The sequence below is a fragment of the Salminus brasiliensis genome, chromosome 20 (genome assembly GCF_030463535.1).
Source record: "Salminus brasiliensis chromosome 20, fSalBra1.hap2, whole genome shotgun sequence".
Classification (NCBI taxonomy): Eukaryota; Metazoa; Chordata; class Actinopteri; order Characiformes; family Bryconidae; genus Salminus; species Salminus brasiliensis.
This window is the reverse complement of record NC_132897.1, coordinates 765,609-785,608: the sequence shown is the minus strand read 5'-3', so window position 1 is coordinate 785,608 and position 20,000 is coordinate 765,609. Positions and strand designations below refer to the sequence as shown.

Here is a 20,000-nt window from a genome sequence, read left to right as displayed (position 1 = left end):
AATAGCCAATATTTGTAGCGATGGCCAGTTAATATATGAAGCACTAGCTGTAGCATTGATTAAGTTGCATATGATAAAAGGTGGAGCTACAACGGTTTCTAAAAAATTGGCAATTAGATGTTCACCATATTTAAGCCCAATCAACACTACAGTTGCATAGCAACAGATTGGCTACAGTTTGTACATGTAAACCATATACAGAGCAATAGTAGATGTTTCTAATCAATTATTTAGACACTCAGTGTAATGTCCAGCACACATCCAGGGCCTCTTACTGCAGGCCCTGCTGGTCTCCACTATCGTAAATTGGTCTGTTTTAAAGCCCGAGTCAAAGGGCTGCGACTGTTATGGAGGATTTTATCTCCAGCAGTGAAGGTTATATATAACCCTGTATCCCTCGCTGCTCTGACAACTTATAGAAACCTCCAGTCCAGAGAGACCAACAGCAGTGCAGCCTCTCAGCCGCCGCAGCTGGCTTTGTGCTGCTCAGCTTTAAGGCATTGAAGGAGAAAGCCCTACTGTGGTGTAAACAGCAACAGTACACAACCGATGGTGGTAAGCGTTTCCATGGTGATTGCATGATCATGGTGAGTACTGATTTGTTGGTGTTGCTGCTACTGAGTGCTGATTACTTTGAGTACTGAGTGGTTGGTATTGGTGGTACTGAGTACTGATTTATTGGTATTGGTGGTACTGAGTACTAATTAGTTGGCATTTCTTCAACTGAGTACTGACTGGATGGCCTTAATGCAATTAGTGCTGATTGGTTGATGTTACTGCTACTGAATACTATTTAGTTACTAGAGTTACTGAGTACTGCTTAGTAAGCAAGCTTTACTGAGTACTGATTAATTGCATTACTACTATTGATGTTACTGCTACGGAGTATTTGTTAGCTTGCATTACTGCTAATGAGTACTAGTAGTTTACATCAATGCTACTGAGTACTGATTAGCTTGCAGTACAGATTAGTTGGCAATAGGGTTTCTGAGTACTGATTATTGTGCATTACCTTTACTGAGTACTGATTGGTTGGTGTTAGTGCTACTGAAAACTGATCCATTGGTATTAGTGCTACTGAGTACTGATTGGTTGGTGTTGGTGCTATTGAGTACCGATTGGTTGGTGTTGGTGCTACTGAGTACCGATTGGTTGGTGTTGGTGCTAATGAGTACCGATTGGTTGGTGTTGGTGCTAATGAGTACTGATCCATCAGTGTTACTGCTAATTAATACTGATCCATCAGTGTTACTGCTAATTAATACTGATTGGTTGGTGTTAGTGCTACTGAAAACTGATCCGTTGGTATTAGTGCTATTGAGTACCGATTGGTTGGTGTTGGTGCTACTGAGTACCGATTGGTTGGTGTTCCTGCTAATAAGTACTGATTGGTTGGTGTTGGTGCTACTGAGTACCGATTGGTTGGTGTTCCTGCTAATGAGTACCGATTGGTTGGTGTTCCTGCTAATGAGTACTGATCCATCAGTGTTACTGCTAATTAATACTGATTGATTGGTATTAGTGCTACTGAGTACTGATTGATTGGTATTAGCGCTACTGAGTACTGATTAGATCACATTATTGCAATTAGTACTGACTAGTTGATGTTGCAGCCAGTGAGTGCTGATTGGTTGACATTACTGCTACTGAATACGTGTTGTAAGTACATTCAGTAGTACAGCAAAACGATGGTAATAACTCCGGACTTTAAAGGGTTCAAAAGTACAAATCGGTCCATATCTCTCTCTCTTTTCTTTTCTTTAGACGTTACTCAGGGCTGATCAATTTCTAAAGCAATGTTAGCGCCGTTAAATGAGCAATAAAAGGTGTAATTATGTCAGGTCAAGGGAGGGGAGGAGACAGAAGAAAGAGTGATGGCTCCATTTAGCTGTATTATAAGAGAAGTGTCTCCTTCAGTTAGCGCTGGGTCACGCTAGCTAACCTCTCTCTGTGGCTGTATTTATATAGCAGGGTAATGTGAGGACAAGCTGATGGGCTCTGGAGGAAAAGCCATTGTGTGTGAATTAAAAGCCCAGGCTGGTGGTTTATGCATGAGGGACTTTATCCTCACCGTGTGCTGAGATGTTTTACAGAGCTATAAAGATGTGAAGAGAAACCTCAGACTGCTAATGAAACAGGCTGAACAGCCCTGTACAACCTGCCCGTGTGTTCAGCTAGAATATTAGGTCTGAGCGAGCATACATGTTTTGAGATATAGTATGATTTCATATGCTGTGATATAATATAATACAATGATATATCACAATACAATATCACACAATATGATACACTGTACTGTGATCCAATATGACAGTATGATATGCATTTCATTATAAAATATGACACAGTATATTACCATAAAAATCACAATGCAATATTGCACACTATGATACATATATTACAATAAAATGATACACATTACAATACAGTTTTGCACAATACATTAAACACTATTACATATGACAGTGTAATATGTATATCATTATGAAATATGACACAGTATATGACCATAATAATTACACAGTATACCATGATACAGTGTAACTAACTATACACAATACATGACCATACAATATTACACAATATGATGCCTATATCACAATAAAATCTTACACAATTTGATCATAATACACCACTAAATAAAATACCATACAATATTACACTATGATACATATCATGATACAGTATTACACAAAATCATACATATATCACAATACAATATTACACAATACCTTACCATACAGTATTAAACAATGATACACATCATGATACAATATTACACAATATGATACATATAATCACAATGCAGCATTTCACAATATGCTACATATAGCACAATAAAATATTACACAATGATACACAGCACAATACAGTTTTGAACAATACATTAAAACATGATATTACACAATATGATCCATATATTACAATAAAATCTTACACAATATGACATCATGATACAGTATTGCACAATATGATACATCACAATATCACAATAAAATATTACGCAATACCTCATCATACAATATTACACAATGATACACATCATGATACAATATTACACAATGATACACATCATGATATGATACATATATCACAACATAATATTACACAATATCATATAAATAATCCCAATGCAATATTACACAATATGATGCATATATCACAATAACATATTACCCAGTATAATACATATCCCAATACAATATTACACACTGACACATATCACAATACAATATTACATAACTTACTGTACAATATTAATAAGATACATATATCTTATATGATACATATATCACAATACAATACAGTGTGATATGTTGTGATACTGTCATTTACTGTCATGTGATGTTACGATACAGTCCTTACAATACAGTGTTATGATATCATGCATTATGTGAGTCATATGAGTGACGATACAACATAAAACTATACATGTTGAAATGTGACCCATTACGATACAATATAATATAAATAGGATATGTTCTGATGCATATAGTGCTTTATGACGCAAGCAGATACAATATGATACAATACAATGATAATTGTTACAATACAGTATGTTATGATGCATTATGATACAATACGTTATGTTGCAAAACAGTGTGATTAATATGACGTCACAATATGTGAGATAAATAAACCATTATGTCTATGATGTGTTAAAATACAGTATGATTAAATGATGCTGCAATACAATGACCTGATATCACAGTATGATGGGATCCAGTACTGTAAGTAACATGATGCCATATGATCAATATGATCAATTACTCTATAATACAGCGTGTTCCAATTCAGCGTCAGCTGCAATACAGGGGCACCTGATTGATTAATGTGAGTGTTTTGATCCGAGTCCTGTCTGGTCTAATTCACTGCTGTGTTGTGTAATCAGCAGTCTGATGATGAATGGCTGAGTACAGAGTGAACATGTGCCGCCAATTTGTCTCCATAAACTAAACATGAGCTGTTGAATTGTGATGTATATTTGATGTGCTGAGGCCCAGAGCAGCTCTTCAGACTCTTCAGATTTCAGAAGCTGCTCTCGTGGAAAAAGAAACAGACGAAATTCAACCTACACTAAATGGACAAAAGTATTGGGACACCTGCTCATTCACTGTTCCTTCTGAAATCAGGGGTATTAAAAATAGATTAACTGTCGCTACTGTCCAGGGAAGTAGACTTTCTACTAGATTTTGGAGGAGGAGCATTGCTGTGCGGATTTGATTGCATTCAGCAGCAAGAGCGTTAGTGAGGTCAGGATGTTGAGGTCAACTCCCCCCAACTCATTCCATCCAAAAGTACTGGATGGAGCTCCACCACCATCATCACTCCAGAGAACACAGTTCTTCCACTGCTCCACAGCTCCTTAATGCTGGGGGGCTTTATACCCCTCTATAGCCCATGCCTGGCATTGGGCAGCATTAGGAGCCAATAGGGTGATGATGTTGATCTGCTGCAAAGACTGTAAGCTGTATGTGTGCATTTGCACATATGTGTCAGCAATGGGTGCAGCTTAAACTGGAAGCTGAATGCATTCCTTAGAAGGAGCGTCCACAGACTTTTGGACATATCATGTATTTAAATAATAATATTAATATATAATGTGGAGGTTTTCTCTGTAATTGGTCAGAGCTTTAGCATTTTCACTCGGTTACAGATTTGAGACCAATAAGAGCCGAACGTGGTCAGAAAAGCTGATGTGATGGAGAGCAGTGAGGAGCCTGGAGCTCCAGGACGCTGCAGGTAGAGCTCGAGTTTCACAGCGAGTTCCTCCACGCTGAAGGAAGGAAGGGTGTATTTTTAGCTAGATAAGAATAGCCTGTGCTAATTTGCTAATTTATTTCCATTCTCAGAACACCCCCACCTCTCTCTCTCTCTCTCTCTCTCTCTCTCTCTCTCTCTCTCTCTCTCTCTCTGCATTGCAAACAGCTTAATAACGGCTAATTAATACTTAGCTGTGAAGACTCACATGAGCGTAAGTCTGTAGACAGACATATATATAAAGGGTTTCTGGGTAAGTGTAGCTCACAGTAGCTTCTGGTCTCTTTTTATTTCTCTGACTTGTAAATGGGCTCTGTTCTGACTGCCAGTTAACCCATTCGTTCGTAGCTCCCCCTAGCACTAGCAATGCTCCCGCCGCTAGGAGGGTAAGGCCTTAACACACTCCCCTCCTGTCTCCTGTGATCCGACCCGCTCAGAGGAAAGCACCGGGTCCTCAGCTCCACCGCTCCAGCTAACAGACGCCTGTACCGGCCAACATCGGTTTAAGAGGGCAGAGAGCGTGCCATCCACCCACCTGGAAAGCATGTGCATGGGCACTAATGCTCACTCAGAGTCCAGCTTCTGATGGCAAAGCCGCATCCTTTGGGATTCAAACTCACGACCCCCTGAGCCATAGTGCCAAAGGCTGCTGCTCCATACTGGAGGGTGAATGGGTGGCCCTAAACTGCTGTAGGCTGAATAGGTGTGGCTAAACTGCTGTAGGCTGAATAGGTGTGGCTAAACTGCTGTAGGCTGAATAGGTGTGGCTAAACTGCTGTAGGCTGAATGGGTGTGGCTAAACTGCTGTAGGCTGAATGGGTGGGGTTAAAGTGCTGTAGGCCGAATGGGTGGGGCTAAATTGCTGAAGGCCGAATGGGTGGGGTTAAATTGCTGAAGGCTGAATGGGTGGGGTTAAACTGCTGTAGGCTGAATGGGTGGGGTTAAATTGCTGTAGGCTGAATGGGTAGGGCTAAAATGCTGTAGGCCGAATGGGTGGGGCTAAAATGCTGTAGGCCGAATGGGTGGGGTTAAATTGCTGAAGGCCGAATGGGTGGGGTTAAATTGCTGTAGACTGAATGGGTGGGGTTAAATTGCTGAAGGCTGAATGGGTGGGGTTAAATTGCTGAAGGCTGAATGGGTGGGGTTAAATTGCTGTAGGCTGAATGGGTGGGGTTAAATTGCTGAAGGCTGAATGGGTGGGGTTAAATTGCTGTAGACTGAATGGGTGGGGTTAAATTGCTGAAGGCTGAATGGGTGGGGTTAAATTGCTGTAGGCTGAATGGGTGTGGCTAAACTGCTGTAGGGTGGATGGGAGAGTGTGGGGGAAAAAAAGAAAAATGGAGAGAGAGGTGGAGAGAGAGGTGGAGAGAGAGAGAGATGTTAGCTGTTCATGGGTCGGCAGAGCTCCGGTCAGAGCTGAGTGTAAATGGGCTTTTCCCGCTGACCTTTCTGTGTGATTAATGCGGCGGCTCTGCTCCACTTCCCCGGTGGTTAAGGCTCCTTGACCGCAAGGCTGAGATGTGATCGCCCGCTTCTGTCACACACACCACCGTCACACATTCATCTCATTTCTGCTGCTGCACTGTGGTCACACACCGGGGGGATCCGGTTAACACACAACCCTCATTACTCTGAAGCGGTCAGAGCTTCAACTCACACACCGACACATCTACTGAAATCACTCCTGTCTGTATTTGTGTTGAAATATGCATATCTGCAATATATTTAACGCTGTTCTTTATTCATTACTGTGTGTTAATGAAAATATATTAAACTTATTTATTTAACTCAAACTGACGTTTAAAAAAAGAACATTATAAAAATATATATAATTAAATATAAATGTAGAAAATGAACCACACAACTACACATTCTTACATGATTACAAATTATTACATGGATCTGCAAAATAAAAAGACAATAATAAGAAGAATAATGTAGAAATGTCTGCTGTGTCTAAATATTATTTTCTATACAGTTCACATTCAGATGACCTGCAAAGTGACCATCCAATCTTATCCTATAAATCAATAAACCCATTTAAAAAACATTGCTACTTCCAAGATATATTAAAAATGAAATAAATTAAATAATCCTAAAAATTAAATTGATTACAACCTTAAAGTCTCTTCAGCAAACAGAAATAAATATATATATGAACATTTTTATATTTCACATACATTGCACTTCATTCCCAAATACATTTCACACACTAAATTGTATATCAGAATATTTTGACCCACTCCAAATATATTTAAACATACATTTATTTAAACATATATAAACATATATTTTACACTTACGTTTGTGCAAATATGCAAAGTTAAAAGTGTTATAGGTACAAATCCACAGTAAAGATGTCGTTGGATAATGTGATTTATATCTTGTTATTTGAAACTAAACTAAAACATCTAGTTAAAATACACATCTATTAAAAATATATTCATATATTCATTTCTATTATTCCCAAAATAGGCTAAAAACATTTAAATTGTATTTAAAAACATATTTAACAGGAACAAACTTCATAGTCATGCATTTTATAGATACATATTTGATAAATACATGTTGCACAGATATGTATGTGTGTGTGTGTGTGTGTGTGTGTGTGTGTGTATATATATATATATATATATATATATATATATGTGTGTGTGTGTGTGTGTGTGTATCTACATGTGCTCAAAATTCTTTTATTCTTTTATCTCAAAAACAGGAGGAGGAAAAGATACATAAGAGCTTTCAATGGAAGTCATTGTATCAATATTTTTATTCCAAGTCATTTTGGAGCATTTCTATTGGTCCACTCATCATGAAATTCACATAGGAAAAAGAACAACAGATTCACATTATGGAGAAAAGTGAAAAAACACAGAATTGCAGATGCATTTTAAATTTTTTTGCATGACCGTGACGATATCTTAATCTCATGATCAGAAAAACAGAAGTTTGAGTGATGATTTGAACAGGACTGTGCTGCTGTATCTGTGATGTGTACGTAGGCTCTGCTCCTTTAAACGACTCAGAATTCCTCTTTCCCGCAGCCGTTGCCGTGGTAGCGAGATGTAGGAGCTGGGGTTGGCTAATCTGGTTTAGCCGTTCCTCTCGTTGGATTATGACAAATTAAAAAAAGGCTGGAAGTCAGATTTCGCTGAGAGGCCGAGAGGCTTGTTATTAGCTAACAGAGTCGCAAATTGATTAGCATCGATTTCCTGCCGCGGCCTGCAGTCGCTTGCCTGGGCTGCAGCCGGTGAGGAACCGGAGTAAAGGTCACACCACGCTCTGGTTAGAATAACGGATTGTGGAGGTTGAGATCAGAGGGAGGTCAGACAGTAGGAGAATTGGTGATGTAGGGAGAGACGGGCAGGGCGGAGCAGACCGGACCGTCTGGAGGATCGGACACATAGCTCTGATCTGTTTGGGCCAAAACAAGCCTGACGGATCATGAATTACAGATGAAGGCTGAGCACTTTGCAGTGCTGCTAGCTCCTAGCATGCTAATGTTCACAGCAGGGATCAGATCTGTAATCTAGACTGTGGTTCTCCTCTATACGTCTGTATATACAATCTGTGTGTATAGATGAACAGCACAAGCCCCCCCATGCTGTAAAGCCCCCAGCACTGGACTACACTGTGGAGGAGGAGCTACAGTCTCTCATTAGGGTGAATATTAATAACGCTCTAAATGTAGGTATTGTGATATACACTGAGGAGGAGGAGCTACAGTCTCTCATTAGGGTGAATATTAATAACACTCTAAATGTAGGTATTGTGATATACACTGAGGAGGCGGAGCTACAGTCTCTCATTAGGGTGAATATTAATAACGCTCTAAATGTAGGTATTGTGATATACACTGAGGAGGCGGAGCTACAGTCTCTCATTAGGGTGAATATTAATAACGCTCTAAATGTAGGTATTGTGATATACACTGAGGAGGAGGAGCTACAGTCTCTCATTAGGGTGAATATTAATAACGCTCTAAATGTAGGTATTGTGATATACACTGAGGAGGCGGAGCTACAGTCTCTCATTAGGGTGAATATTAATAACGCTCTAAATGTAGGTATTGTGATATACACTGAGGAGGCGGGGCTACAGTCTCTCATTAGGGTGAATATTAATAACGCTTAATGTAGGTATTGTGATATACACTGAGGAGGCGGAGCTACAGTCTCTCATTAGGGTGAATATTAATAACACTCTAAATGTAGGTATTGTGATATACACTGAGGAGGCGGAGCTACAGTCTCTCATTAGGGTGAATATTAATAACACTCTAAATGTAGGTATTGTGATATACACTGAGGAGGCGGCGCTACAGGGTTAAATGACTTGAATGTTGGAGATTCTGATGCCGTTTGAGGACGTTATTGTTGTCATGGCGATGGGAAACAGAGCTATAGGGATGCAGTGTTTTGAGCATCTGCTGGAGGCCTGGGGTCGTCTGAGGCTGATGGACACAGATGGAGAGTGAGGTGGAGATGATGAGAGGTTAAATCATGTCTGAAGACCCATTTCTCTCTTCATTATCACTGAATTGGAAGCTGAAGAGCCGGGGACTCTGATGATGCTTTCTCTTTCTCTGGTTCTGGATGATGGTTCTTCTCCGTTTCTAACTGTATTTGAAGGGTTGGGAGCTTTTTTAAAATGTTTAAAAAAGTTCAAGCCAAATAATGCGGGGAATGGAGGATGGACAAAAGTATTCGGACACCTGTTCATTCTGTGTTTCTTCTTAAATCAAGGGTACTAAAAAGAGTTGATCCTGCTTTTGTTGGAGTAACTGTCTCTGTCCAGAGAAGAAGACTTTCTACTATATTCTGGAGAAGCATTGCTGTGAGGATTTGATTGCATTCACGGTCAAAATTAATTTGACCGTGTGGTTTCTGACACTGTAGGACTTGCTGTTATCTGTAAGCATGGAGTGAAGCATGTTAGCGTAGCCTGAATGTTAATAGATAACAGTGCATTGAGTAAAACCCATGCTGTTCTAGTCGCTCGACCCGCTTTCAAATAATACATCTCCATTCTGCAGCACGTTTCACACTCATTAAGAATTCCTTTGATCTCTGTTGTTTGGGTTGGAGTGCGGCCCTTTGTAGATTGAACGCTTCTAATGCTAAACACATGCATTCACTGAACATGGTGCGAACTGGGAGAGGGATATGGGGGTGGGGACCGAAAACGGTGGATGTGGAAGTGTGTAGCTGCATAATCATTTGCTCTTTTTGCCTCCACTGAACAGAAGATCCTCATTAAGCATCTGGCCTTTAACATTTTGGCAGCAGAGAGGGAGGAACGAGGGAGGAACGAGGGAGGAACGAGGGAGGAACGAGGGCTTATGCATTACAATCCATTGTAAACAAATGTCTCCCTATGGACAAAGGCTGGATTAGCAGCATTAAACTAAAACATACAAGGACATAATTGGCCTCCAGTGACCCTAACTGACCTTCATATACACTATATGGACAAAAGTATTGGGACACCTGCTCATTAATTAAAATAAGCTGATCCTGCTTTTGTTAGAGTAACTGTCTCTACTGTCCAGAGAAGAAGACTTTCTACTAGATTTTGGAGGAGAGCGTTAGTGAGGTCAGGATGTTGGATGATGATCACCACCCCACCTTAATATCCCCAACTTCCCAACTCATCTCATTAAAAGTACTGATGGAGCTCCACCACCATCATTCCAGAGGACACAGTTCCTCCACTGCTCCACAGCTCCTCAATGCTGGGGGGCTTTATCCCCCTCTAGCCCACGCCTGGCATTATTAGGCAGCATGGAGCCAATAGGGTCATGATGTTGATCTGCTCCAGAGGGTCCTATTCTATTGGCAGTACTTCTTCTTCTCTACAGGCACTAGACAAGCTGTGTCAGCTTAAAGTAGCTGAAAGTGTCCACAAACTTTTGCAGCCTCTGCAGGTCCTTTAATGAGCAGCCAAAACATTAAAACCACTTGGACTATTTCCTGTTAGTAGCCACTGACCACTGCATACCGTGAACCCCCCACAAGACCTGCCTGATGTTCTGGAGATGTTCTGACCCAGTCATTGTCTAGAACCTCACAGTTTGGTTCTTGTGTCTCAGATTCTTACGCTTGTCTTTTTTTTCCTGCTTCATCACCTTCAAGAACACCTGCTATGGTATCCCAGGTGTTTGCTGTGGTGTTCCTAGATGCTTTCTAGGTGATCACTGTGGTATAGTTATTGGTTGCTAAGCTGTTGCTAGGTGATTGATAAGGTGTTGCTAAGTGGGTGCTAAGGTGTTTTGCTTTTGTGTAGTTGCTTGCTGAGGCTTTGCTAGGTGGTTGCTAAGGGGTTGTTGTGCTGTATGTGGTGGTCGCTATGATGTTGTTATGTGGTTGCTAAGGCTTTGCTAGGTGATGGGTGCTATGATGTTGCTAGGTTGCTCAGGTATAGCTGCTGGTTGCTAGGGCTTTTCTAGGTGGTTGCTAAGGTGTTGCTAAGGGTCACTTTCTCTTTCTCCTGAATCTGCTCTACTCTCTCTAGCTGTACTGAATACATTAGCCTTTTATTGTGTTTGTGATAAAGGGTCACACACACACACACACACACACACACACACACACACACACACAAATACACAGCACAGGGGGATGCAGTGTAAACTGATATGACCACAGGGACAATGAAGGACGCTGTGTGTGTGTGTGTGTGTGTGTGTGTGTGTGTGTGTGTGTGTGTGTGTTAACTCAGCAGCAAACAAAACCTCCATGCATAGCTTACACACTCGCTCACTTAAGCAGGTCACCTGGGATACGACAAGATGTATGACCGTGTCTCGCCCCATATTCCGCTAACTCTCTAAACTGACCCCTTTTCCTCCTTAAAGCTCGTCTCAAGGACTCTCTGAACTCCCGCTGCCATCGCTAATGCTAATGAGGCAGCCTCTCACTGGTGCTCACAGGAAACCTCAGGAAAACCTGTTACTAATGCAGCAAAAACAAAACCGCTCAGTTAGGAAGACCTGGTCAGGATTTCTTTTAGGTCATTCTAAAAGAAAAGAATACTACTTCAGGAAAACTTTTTGGGGAAAAAAATTTAATTTGTGAATTTTGACATAAAAATGTGCCAATAAACCCTCAAATCTATTGATCTTCACTTAATCAGGAAAAACAACAACAACAAACTCATTTTGCTAATTCAGGAAAAATCTTATTTAGCAAAAAAAAGGAATTTTGACATGAAAATATAACATTACAAACTCAAATTCAATGCAATTCATTAAAATTCATTGAATTTCACTGGAATTCAAAGGAAAATCCTTTGCTAACTGTATCCTGAAAGTATTCTAGGAATTCTTGATATCTTTTCACTAATTTAGGGAAAAAAAAAATTATTCCGAAAAATCAGATTCAGCAAAAACAAAATAACTAATCCAGGAATTTTGACTGAAAATGAAATATTAAAAACTCAAATTCACTTAAATTCATTAAAATTCATTGAAATTCATCAAATCAGTAAAATTATTCTAGGAATTCTAGGGACAATGAAAAACAGTAACAGTGCTGCAGAATGTGGTTATGGTGTCCTAGGTTTTTGTTAGGTGGTTATTATGGAATCTCTAGGGGATGCTAGGGTGTTGCTCATTGGTTGCTATGGTGTCTCAGGTAGTTTCTAGGTTGTTGCTAGGTGGTTACTATGGAATCTCTAGTGGATGCTAGGGTGTTGCTCATTGATTGCTGTGGTGTCCTAGATCGGTTTTAGGTTGTTGCTAGGTGGTTACTATGGAATCTCTAGTGGATGCTAGGGTGTTGCTCATTGGTTGCTATGTTGTCCTATGTAGTTTCTAGGTTGTTGCTAGGTGGTTACTATGGAATCTCTAGTGGATGCTAGGGTGTTGCTCATTGGTTGCTATGGTGTCCTAGGTAGTTTCTAGGTTTTTGTTAGGTGGTTATTATGGAATCTCTAGTGGATGCTAGGGTGTTGCTCATTGGTTGCTATGGTGTCCTAGGTAGTTTCTAGGTTTTTGTTAGGTGGTTACTATTGACTCTCTAGTGGATGCTAGGGTGTTGCTCATTGGTTGCTATGGTGTCCCAGGTCGGTTTTAGGCTGTTGCCAGGTGGTTACTATAGAATCTCTAGTAGAAGCTAGCGTGTTGCTCATTGGTTGCTATGTTTCAGGTGATTGTGAGGGTGTTGCTGTGTAATGCCAAATGGTTACTAGGGCATTGCTTGGTGGTCGATAGGGTGATGCTATTTAGTTGCTATGCCATGTCTGATGGTACCAATACATAAATATGATTTAGAAGTGTGTGTGTGTGTGTGTGTGTGTGTGTGTGTGTGTGTGTGATCTGCCTGTCATGTATTTTTAATCCAAGGTCATGTCTTGATTTTGTTGGAGCATCTGCTGCCCCGTTATGAACAGACGGCTGGTGATGTCACCATCAACACTAGCCTCATTTCCAGACTACTTCTGGCACAGTAATCTCTCTCACGTCTAATTGGCCCACTTGTGCCGTCTGTACGACTCGCAGGCTTTTCCAGGGCATCGGCGTTGTCATAGAGATGCAGGGGGGTTCAATCATATCTGTACGGGCACGCCCACACTTATCTCCCAACCCACTCAGTGTGTGGTTTAGGACAAACTGCTACGACTTCCTGAACTAAAATCACGAATTTATGGGTATGATTTGGGAGACTGTTGACGTTTAGCGTTAGCAGTGTTAGCCTTGTTAGCTTTGTCGCTCCAGCAACAATTATATTTAATATATTCTTAATTGCCCTAATTATAATAAAATAAGTGAAAAGTTACAATTTAGATTTTTTGCCATTCAGTGACTTAATTATGCAGCATATACAACTCATGGTTGCTAGGATGTTGCAAGCTAGTTTCTAAGCTGTTTCAAGGTGGTTGCTGTGGTATCCTATGTGGTTGCTAGAGTGTTTCTATGCAGTTGCTACTGTTTTGCAGATGATTGCTAGGGCGATGTTGGATGGCATTTCCTATAGCATCCCAAAGTGGTCAGTAGAATGTTGCTGGGTGCTTGTTTTGGGATTTCAAGTGGTTGCTAGGTTGTTGCTGCTTTATACCAGGTAGTTTCTAGGGCATCGCTAGGTGGTTCATAGGGTGTTGCTGTCTAGTTGCTGTGCCATGGTTGATGGTTTGAAGGCTGTTGCTATTTGATTGCTGTGTTGTTACTTGCTGGGAAGGATGTGTCTGATGGTGGTTAGTGCACAAAATACGATGAATTAGACGATACGTTTATTAATATCTCATAAAAAATTAACCCTTTCAAATCTGATGTTTGCATATTTGGGCTGTTCTGTACGTTTTAAAGTTGTATAACTTTTTTATTAATCATTGTAAAATCATTAAACCCTGATTCACCAAACCAGGTGTTGATCTGAGGAGAACTCTAAATAACACTAGACTCCATGAGGAGAACTTTGGAGATGTTCTAATGATGAACACAGTGATGGAGAACCTCCACCACCGTCTGTAGGAGTGATATTCTGATATCAGTGTTTTACTGATCAGATAAACACTTACTGCTCAGATCAGCAGATTTACACTCCGATATGCAGCTGTATTTGGATATATTATATAATGTCACTGTCCTGCAAAAACCTTGTATCTCCATTTTTGTCTCTGTTTTTCATTTTTTGATATATAATATCATATTATATTATATATAATATAATATATAATCTGTCAGTTTTTGATTTCTATCGTGAAAGGGTGATCATGATGAATGGACCAATGGGAATTCCCCAAAAGGACTTAATAAAAAATATTTTATTGACTTCATTTAAACGTCCCATTACGTTACTTAACATTACTGTTAAGTTTCTAGAGACTCCCCAAACTTTTGACCTGCGGTGTAAGCGTGAGCCGTGCAAGCAGGCCCGGTTGAGTCAGCGGTTAAGGTCAGGGTGTGTAAGTGATGCCTGTGGGCCAGGCTGAATTAGTGTGATTGCCTGGTGTTTTGTAATTAATTTGTGCAGGGCTCGGGGCCGAGGGCCCAGAGGAGCACGGCTGAAGGACACTCTAATTAAGCGCAGTGGAGGACCGTCAGGACGTTTCCCCAAGCGGCTCGTACTACTGCCTTTGATTGTTATTCAGCCCGAATGCCTCCTGCCGGCTTCAATAACCAGAGTATACACTAATACACACACACACACACACACACACACACACACACAGCTGAGTGTGAACACAGTGCAGCTGAGACTCCACTGGACAGGTCTGAGTGAGCCCAGATCAGCCATGAAACACCTGCACACTGTGTGCCACCACCAGGCTTCACTCAGTCCTCACTGAGGAACAGCACCTCCACCACATGATGCTGCACCACCACCTCCACCTTACGTCACTCCGCCCTCACTGAGGAACAGCACCTTACTTTTACTTTTTTTCTTCTTTTTTTTAATCCCATTTTTTTCAGGTATTCTCACAGGTGAACATGGGATTTTATAGAATTTTTCATGTTTATTAAGGAATATTTAAAACTATTTATTATTTATCAATGTGATAATATTTAGTATTTTACTTTGTTTATTTTCATTTGACATTTTTTTATTTATTTTAATTTTACAATTCTATGTTTTTTTTAAACTCTCTATATTTAGTTTTATTATTTATTTATTATTTATTATTTAGTATTATTATTGTTTGCATTATTCTTTTATGTTACTTTTATTATGTATTATTTATTATTTTATTATTTTATAGCCATAACCTTTTGTATTTTACTTTTATTCTTTTTGTATACTAAACCTTTATTTTAAATGTAGGTTTTTAGAATTAAAATATACAAAACAACAATCAACAAACAGTATTTTACTGCACTTTTAATCTCCACCAACATCCATCCCATCCCACCCAAACACCAAGAGCTTATTCTGAGTAATGTAGAGCATTTCTATTGGTCCATTTATCCAGAATTATTTACACAGTGTTCAGTGCATCTACAGGGTTCAAACAATGAAGAAAACTAAAAACAGACAAAAATGGAGATACATGGTTTTCATTGGACAGCAACGAAATACAAATACGAACCTGGTAATAAAAAAAATCCTTGTCTCCACATCTTCAGTTTCACTTTCATTCTTAATCTTACAGCTTCTCTGAATCCTGATTATTATGATGGTTTCTTTATGTTCTTTGTCATCTACCCCTTTCTCTTCTTTCAGCACTTTATTAGATTATTATTATTAGTAGTAGTAGTAGTAGTATGATTATTATGTATTTATTATTATTATTATTATTATTGTTATGTATTTATTATTATTATTATTATTGTTATGTATTTATTATTATTATTATTATTATTATTATTATGTATTCATTGTATCCATGTTTTTAATTTTGGACATTTGGGAAATTTACAATTTGGGAAAGTTACAAATGTCTTGAAAATGTCAGAGTTTGTTTATGCGGAAATGTTTAAAAACGTTCTAAAAACATTACATGTTAACCTTCCTGGAAGCTTTTGAGTTCAAATTCAATTTATTGTCATGTCCACAGCAGAAACAAGCAGTTACACTATACAATTAAATTCTTACTTTGCAGTTCCTCCATTGACCAAAATAATCTTATAAATATCAATATAAAAAGAGAGAATAATATATATAATATATATATTTAAAATATACATATATTTATATACATAAGTAAAAGAAAAACACTAAGTAAAGAAAGTTATGCATGTGTAAAATACAAAAGTAAACAGTATTGTCAGCTGTAGCAGTGATGAATGTAGTGGGTTCATATTAATGGCTGCATGTCAGAGTTCAGCCAGTTCAGACTGGAAGGTGAGAGGAGGTGTTCAGAAGCCTGATGGCTTGTGGATAGAAACTGTTCATCAGTCTGGCTGTCCTGGACTTCACACCCCTGTAGTGTTGGCCCGATGGTAGAGGCCTAAAGAGGCTGTGTTGAGAGAGTTTAAAAGCAATGCTGAGGGTCTTATAGGCTTCTTTGTAAGATCACTCGATCAGCTCCTGATTAAAAAAACATTTTTATTGTTAAATTTCATGAACATCACATCACATTAGAAATGATACAAATGCTTTCCTTGTGTTAGTCACATGTTTTCAAGATGTCCCTGGAACATAATGTCTGTAACATTACAGGCTAACCTTCTAGGAACCTTCTAGGAACGCTGCTGAACTGTAGAGTTGTGTGTGAGCTGGGCTGGAGGCAGATGTTTGTTTATCCATTAAAACGATTCTGTTCTGCCGTGTCTTCAGGACTAATGCGTTTGACAAAATCTGGCCTATTTTATGATGTTTTACATTGTGAACCGTGTGTGTGTGTGTGTGTGTGTGTGTGTGTGTGTGTGTGTGTGTGTGTGTGTGTGTGTGTGTTGTACCGATATGACTGAGCCTCAGGTTTATTGTTGCTAATGTTTTGTTTCCCAGCAGGGCCGTTTGTTTTGTTCTCGTCTTATTCCGTCTCTGCAGTTTCCTGTCTGTTTCCACAGCACACACTAATGAAGAGAGAGACAATGGCCTCAGAAAGGAAGCTGCAGTCCTCCACTGGGGTAAAAACAACACACACACAGTTTCCCTCACTCTGCGGAAATGATAATGGATGTACATAAAATCATAACGCAGCATCTGAGTTAACCCACAAATGTCGAGTTATTACAGAGTTATTACTGTCTAGACTACTTCAATGGAATTGTGCAATTATTACATACTCATAGAGCAGCAGTCTCACCAGCAGCTTCAGGATCAGGCTGATGCTCCACTGACTGGAACAGGGAGAAGGGCGTCTCCGTCATTTCCACTCCGGGCCGGAGCGCTGCTGCTGCTACTGCACTATGGAGGTTTGGTGGTGGAGCTGCAGGAGGAGAACCTCTCTCCAGAACTGCTGTGTAACGCTGCAGAACCCATAGAGTCATATTAGTGTAGAATCCTGTAGTATTACTCTACCACCTCCGCCCACATGCTGCTCCACCTTCAGATCAAGCTTCTGCAGCTCTCGCACTGTCCAGAAATGCACATGTACAACTGTAGGGGGAGCCCTTGAGTAAATAATAGCAATTCTCATAAAATACTGACAACCAATCAATTTATTATATTTACATTTAGAGCCACAAGAATAAAAATGTACAAAATAAAAGTATAGTAGTGAATTAAGAGCTGTGGCAAATGAGCAATTCGACCATAAATTATGAAAATGTGAAGCCAGAATGAATCAGTGTGAGGGTCCAGACCAGGACAGCATTGCAGTGGGTAGCAGGGTAGCGGAGAGCCAGGTTTGGTGGTACCGGGACGGAACAGTGGGAACAGGGCATCTCAATACATGGGAAAGAGAGAAAGAGAGAGAAAACAAAAAAAGGAGAGAAAAACAAGTTTCGGAGGATTGCAGCAAAATCGAGGGGTTTTAGAGTGGGGCAAGGCTGATCCAGAGGGTAGACAGGCACCAGCACCCAGTCACGAATGAACTCGCAACAGCAGCAAGCAGACTGTAGGGGTGTAGATTAGAAAGAAAACACTAATGATCCGAAACCTGTAATCAGACTCGTAATCAGACCCATACAGAACAGTGTTAGTATGAAAACAGGCTACATCAGCACGGATGAACCACTTTTTCTGAAATGGTCGTCAGTTCTGAGCTGTTATTTTTTAAATACCAGCAAACAGAAGGAAACGGCCTTGTAAACTGTATATGTCTAAACTGATGTGGTTGAGTAGTCACCTAATCATCCATTAAGCAGAACAGAGCTTTTCCCCTCAGGCTGATGAAGCCCTCATTCAAAATGCACTTCTAACGTGCAGAAATCAATGTGGTCTCAGTGCAATGCAATATTAATAACCTGGATGCAGCTCCACACAATGAAGAGAGATTATTGATCCGTTTATACGAGCTGTTTGCCAAAGAACACCATGAAATCTGCAAGTCTGACAGTTTTTACATTTTCTTACAAACAAACACTCGAACACATCCGATCAATACGCTTTAAATTCTCCGCTGAGCTGTCGCCATCATGAGCCTCGGCCTGAATTCTAAACTCGCTGCTACCTGCTAATTAAAACTGCAACCGGGCTACCTCTGTGCTTCTCCACTGGCCAATTTATTAGAAACACCTACATTCATGCTTTCTCACTGGCCACTTTATTGGAAACACCTACCTTTGTACCTCCTCGCTGGCCACTTTAGTAGAAACACCAACAACTGTGCTTCCTCACTGGCCGCTTTCTTAGAAACACCTACTTATGTGATATCCTCACTGGCCACTTTATTAGAAACACCCATGTCTGAGCTTTCTCACTGGCCACTTTATTAGAAACACCTACCTGTGTTATATCCTCACTGGCCACTTTATTAGAAACACCTACCTGTGTAATATCCTCACTGGCCACATTTATGCTACATTTATGCTTTTTTGCTGGCCACTTTATTAGAAACACCAACGTCTCAGCTTCCTCTCTGGTCACTTTATTAGAAACACCAACAACTGTGATTCCTCACTGATGATGTTTATTCTGCTCACAATCACCGCCTATCTAGAACCTACAGAATGATGCAACTGATGCCTCTACTGCTTACACCTCTGCTCACAATGTGTCTAGAACCTCCAGAAGGACTGCCGGTGTTTGTTCTGCATGTACGACTGTTTACATAGTATCAAATCTAGAGTGACGCTGGTTGCTTCCTGATTGTGTTGGTTGTCAATCTGACGGTCTTCAGTTCTACCAGTGGAGTCCTGACCAGTGAGAGAGCTGGTTTAGCTGAATCTGCCCAGATACCCCTGAGAGAACCATCCTGATTGGACAGTTTTCTGTTCAGTTTTACAGATTTAACCCTTTAGTTTCCAGCAGAACTGAACAGTGGACTAAGACTAGTACTGAACTACTGCAGAGTCTAAACCCCAGTTCCAGACTACTGAAGAACACTCCGCTCCACCCACAGAGACGGATGCTTTAACTCCCAGAAATCATTAGACCTTCTCTAAACACCTAGAAGGTCCTGAGGGTACTCCACTAAGACAGTATCGCAATCAGTCAATCAATAAATCAATCAGTCAATCAATCAGCCAATAAACCTTCCTTTATTTACTTATGAAGTTGGGACACACTAAAGGCCACCCTTATTCACAGTGCAGCCCAGCTGATAAATAAAGATAAAGACAGATTGGAAACTGAGAAGCAGCTACTTCTTCCCGGTCAGCCCGGAATCACTGGACGCTAGGCCGGAATACCCCCTGGACAGGACGCCAGCCCATTGCAGGACACATATTATGAAAATATATGATAAAAGTTTAA

At 40.1% G+C, this 20,000-nt stretch overlaps 1 protein-coding gene and 1 long non-coding RNA gene across 3 annotated transcripts in view; one reads left to right on the top strand and one right to left on the bottom strand.

The window, feature by feature from the left end:
- Positions 1-20,000, top strand: part of fbrsl1 (fibrosin-like 1) — a 432,366-nt gene that overhangs the window by 20,712 nt on the left and 391,654 nt on the right. The gene's annotated exons all lie outside the window — the stretch shown is intronic.
- LOC140542242 (uncharacterized) lies at positions 16,404-17,550 on the bottom strand. Of its 2 annotated transcripts, none has more exons than XR_011977985.1 (3): positions 17,449-17,550; positions 17,099-17,215; positions 16,404-16,727 (listed from the first exon to the last, which is right to left on the bottom strand). It is a non-coding gene; the product is annotated as an uncharacterized lncRNA (long non-coding RNA). The 2 variants fall into 2 exon arrangements; XR_011977984.1 differs by having other exon boundaries at positions 17,099-17,264; positions 17,429-17,459.